The following is a 5297-nucleotide window of genomic DNA, read 5'->3' as shown; positions in this document are numbered from 1 at the left end:
TAGAACAAATTAAAATAAAATTCTAAATTAAAACCAAGATTACTTTGTATCGATATTGACAAAAAGAATAAGAATAAACCAATCCCCGGCAACGGCGCCAAAAACTTGACCGGTGCAAAACTGCAAGTGCACAGTATCTTAATTTTATAATAAAGTAATAAGAAGAGTATCGTCCTCAGGGATTAGTACCTTACGTTTGCCAAATACCAAAATTATACTAAACTTGATTTTATCTAGAGGAATCACTAAGATTTTTATAGTTGCAATCTAAACTAGATCAACTTAAAGAAAAATGTGCAAAGGAAATAACACTGACGTTCGAAGATCAAATTAATGGGAAGAAAACTTCTAGGAAATCGATTTCACCTACTTCTTCACTATGCTTTTCTCATCCAGCTAATTTAATTTAAATCTCTTTTGTCTATTAGCAAATCTCTAATTCATCCAAAAGCCTTTTTCGATAGTCAATTGGAATTGACTCTTGGTTATCAATTCACACAAGAATATGCAAATTCAATAATTAAGAACGCAATAAGACCAATGATTTAATTACTATATAGGTTCATACAAGTCTTTCGATCTCTATACTTACCTATGCTGAAATATCCAAGATCTACCCTATGATTCCCTCTTTCGACAGCAAATCACAATATTACTTATCATCTAATCAATGGCCAGTTAATTAGAAGCAATAAATTCAGAATAAATCAGATAAACAAAGAGAGAATTGCATTAAATTAGCATAGACAATCAAGCATAGTTCGGAAATAGGTTACATTGTTTTCCTAGAATGAAGAAAATTTAGCTCATGCTAGAAATGGAATTCAACATAAATGAATTCACCATAATTGTTCTGAGAAGATGGGAAGAAGAAAATAAACACTGAAAAATCCTCCTTGCAGCCTCAACTCGTCGTCAAAAGCTCAAGGGAACGATTCAACGCTTTTCTCTTGTCCGTGCTCGTGTATGATTCCAACGTACGTGCAATAATTGGAATTCCCTCTCCAAAAATAGATGATTTGAATCCCTCTAGCTTTGTTTTTCTCTCCCAAGAAGTGTTCTCCAGTCAAAACTCGCGGCTCTGGAGTGAAAAATTGCTTTTATATGATCTCACTGCGGAAGACCCTAATTCTGTCAAAATACGATGTTCGCTCGAGCGGGGTGTCGAGCGTTTGACTCTGCCTAATTTCGCTTGAGCGTCCTATCGAGCGCACATCGAGCGTTCGACTCTGCCCGATTTCGCTTGAGCGGCCAATGTCTCCGCTCGAGCGATCTTTGGTTTCCAGCAACTCGCTCGAGCTCCCTGTCGAGCGGCAGTCGAGCGTTTGAATCTGCCTGAATTCGCTTGAGCGGCCAAAAGCCTCCGCTCAAGCGAACTTGTGAATTCTGCAATATGAAATTTTGCAAGTCATCATTTCCCCACACCTCATGCCTTCATTACTTAAAGAGTCAGAGTATACATACATTTTCTTATTACTTTCCTTTGGCTGGTACATACTAATATGCCTCATGTGTGAGGTTTAGCAGTCTTCCTTTAGACCTAGACTCCGTTCGTGGCCATGGGTTGGGAATCTCTTTCAATCAAGGAGTAGCACCACCGGTACTACTTACCCAGCATTGCAATCTGCCCATTCATTTGGTACCATCATTCATTTATATGGCTGTTATGTATTTTCATAAATTAAGCATTCCTTCATTCAATCCTTTCTTTCATGCTAGTCCTTTCATTCTTTCAGTCCATTCATTCATAAACACGATTTACAAGCATGAGCTTAAACATCATCTTTTAAGGCATCATTTAAAAACATTAGTTCATTGGGACATTTAAAACACTTTCTTCACATTGTTTAAAGCTTTGCTTAAAGCATAAGGCATAAGCCTCACATTTCATTTCATGAAAGTACATACAATAGTTACTACGTATAGTCATCCATCACATACATACAACTAAATACATAACAAGGGGCTGCCAAGAAGGGTCATTACATACATATACCTGAAGACTTGTACTTAGCATGTTTTCATAAAACGTCATTCATTTTGTAAAGCATCGTAAAGAGAAACATGTTATTTTCATTTCATTCATATCTTTAGAAAACTCTAAAATCGTATGAATATAATACTTAACTAGACTCCATGCTATACTCATTTCATCCAGTCCATTTATGTGTGTGTCAGTTGGCAACCTACATGCATACGCAACCTTAACATCATTCTCCATCTAGTGCATAAGCATTTAAACTAGAAAATACAAACTACACTTCACTTAGACATACTGATATGAACCAGTGGGAATGGAATCCCTTGAACCCACAATCAATTTGAAGACTCACCCAAGAAAGCCAAAATCAAGCCAAATGGAAAATCTAGACCCATTGAGGAACTCATTTCAAGAATCTAGATTTTATGAAAATCTAGAACCGTTCAAGAACCTATCTCAAAAACCTAAATTTTAAGGAAAAATGCCACAAAGGTTGTGATTTACCTTCGATAAGTTCAAAAATTCATTCAAGAATAATAAGATATGAACTCAACTCACAAATGAAAATTCATTCAAAAATATCAACTGCGAACAGTGTTGTGGCTACAGTACCTTAAATACCCAATCCCTCAAAAATCGTAGGCTAACATAAAATTCTTTCCCAAACTACCCTTGGGAAAAATTCAAAGCCTTCTTGCTGCCTTAAAAACTACCCTTAAAATTAAAACATAAAAGATATGTGGGCCAAGCATTCTCAAGCCCAAATATTCAACAAATCCAAAGCCTCAAATATAATAAATATAAAAATAAGCCCAAATAATAAATCCTAATTCATATTGTTGCCCTCTTCCATAGCTTGTATCAAATGAATCAAAACTGGTTCTTCTTCCTTCAAGCCCATCTTAAATGTTGGACTCTTGCTAGACTGGTCCTAAGTAGATTGCACCAATCCTTGCATTGCTTCCTTGCTCTTGTTAGCTCTAGATCTTGTGATTGCCCCATTTGGAACTTGCAAAGGATCATTAAGACTTGGTTCACCTTGGTGCCCATCATTCCCCCTCACCTCAAAAGAATTTGACCTCAAATCTCCACCTACCTCAAAGGAAAAAAGGCCAGTAACATTAAAAATAGCGGAATCATGATACTTATCTAGAAGATCTAAATAATATGAATTATCATTAATTTGCTCAAGAATTTAGAAAATTCCATCCAAGCTACTCCTGTCATCAACAGGTAAAGGCATTAAATCTAAAAGAATAAGTGGATTAAAGCCACAAACAATTTCTAAAGGTGAAAATTTAGTAGTAGCATGAACGCTCCAATTATATGTAAACTCAATGAATGGCAAATGATAATTCCAAAAGTGCTCATGTAACATGTCTAAAATCTTCCTTAAACCAAAGTTACCCAAGAATTCACCTTCATGTCTATCACACGCAAGCAACTCATACATAAAACTAGTAGGCACACAAAATCTATTCTTTCTAGACAATCACCAATCTAGTTTATAGAACTTACCAAACGATGCTTCCTCACATGCCCCATACACACTAGCAAAGTCATCATCATTAGCATACAATTTCTTATCATATTCAAATCTCAATAACTTTGCATTTAAAATAAAGTTAAGAACATACCTTCTATTCAACTTACCTTATCCTTTTAAGTGCTTCAAGGACTCATATGTTCAAGGAAAGGTCAGTTAGGAATTGTCACATCTAGTACAAAAACAATTTGAGGTTTTATTCCTCTAATAGATGGCTCCACTAAACACATCGCTAGGCAACACGACCTTATATCCTTATAATAAAGAGAGAATAAAACTAGGCAAAGATTCGTTAAAGTCATTAGTATTAAAATTCACCTTAGCATAAAAACTCACTTTTCTCTTTGTTTTTCTCTCACTTTCTTCACTCTCGCTTTTCTTTTCACTTTCCTTTTTCTTTTCACTCTCTTTTTTTCTTGAGGTTTCAACCTCACCCTCATTTCTTTTCTCTTTCATTTCTCTCTCTCTCTCTCTCTCTCTCTCATTGTCGGTCTCACTATTTCTTTTTTCTTCAATCTCACTCCCACTCTTTCTTTTTCACTCAAAATCACTTTTACTCCCTCTTTTTTGATCAATCTCACTTTCTCTCTTTCTTTTTTGATCAACCTCACTTTCACTCTTTTCTGATAACCTCATTTTTAGCTTCAGTTGGTCCTCATAGACCTGTTTGCGGTTAAAGGAGCAAGCTTGATAGTTTTTCCATCCTTTACAAAGCTGAATATGTTCTTGACCCCATCATGGATCACCCTCATGTCATACTGTTACTGCCTCTCCAACAAAATTTGGCCAGCATGTATAGGCACTACATTACAAAACACATCATTCTTGTACTTTCCAATTGAAAATTAAAATAGCACTTGCTTATTCACCCTAACCTCCCCACAATCATTCAACCACTGCAACTTATATGGTCTAGGTGTTTCAAGGTAGGTAAATTCAATTTCTCAACTAAAGTAGTGCTAGACACATTAGTACAACTCCCTCCATCAATGATCATACTACATACCTTGTTCTTGATGTGGCATCCAATATGAAAAAAGTTCTCTATGCTCTGTATCTTCTATCTTAATTTCTATATTAAGAGTGCACCTGGCAATAAGAGACTCACCATACTCTTCATATTCATACCCATTCTCAATACTAGGTTCACGTCTCCTCTTATCTCTCCAACCTTACAGATTTCTAATTACTCCAACACTAAATTCAACCATTCAAACTTTTATTACATGGACTGCAATACAAAGAATAAAATGTCTGCCACCCCCTTCAGTGTTGAGTCACTATTATGATATATCATAATGTGTTGCACAAAAAGAATGTTAGTGGTAAAACTGCACACACTCCCTTACATATTTCACTCTTAAATTGGCTTTTTCCTGATAATAGTCTCATACTCTCTTGCCTTTTATCTCAATAGTTTTCCCGCTCAAGTTTTTTGAAAACTAGTTGAACTAAGTCAAGACAATATAACCTTGTATTATTCCAACCAGTAATTAGATTCAAGAAACAAGAATAAGAAAAAAGGAATGAATAAATGACATGAGACTCAAGGAATTTATACGAGGGAAAGAGTAATTAAAAAACAAGATAACAACTAAAATGATGCGACAAGAGCAATTTGGCCCCTTTGAAGACAAGGCTCAATCAACGAATTTCTTTCTTTTTCTTTTGTTGTAATTATATAGTAATCTTTGAATATGCTAAGAAGATGATGAAGAACACGGCAGCCCTAATAAGATGAAATTTTGAAAGCCCCTTCTTGGTTTCTTT

The sequence above is a fragment of the Carya illinoinensis genome, chromosome 12, assembly GCF_018687715.1.
Source record: "Carya illinoinensis cultivar Pawnee chromosome 12, C.illinoinensisPawnee_v1, whole genome shotgun sequence".
Lineage (NCBI taxonomy): Eukaryota > Viridiplantae > Streptophyta > Magnoliopsida > Fagales > Juglandaceae > Carya > Carya illinoinensis.
The sequence above is the reverse complement of the archived record's forward strand: the minus strand, read 5'-3'. Positions refer to the sequence as shown.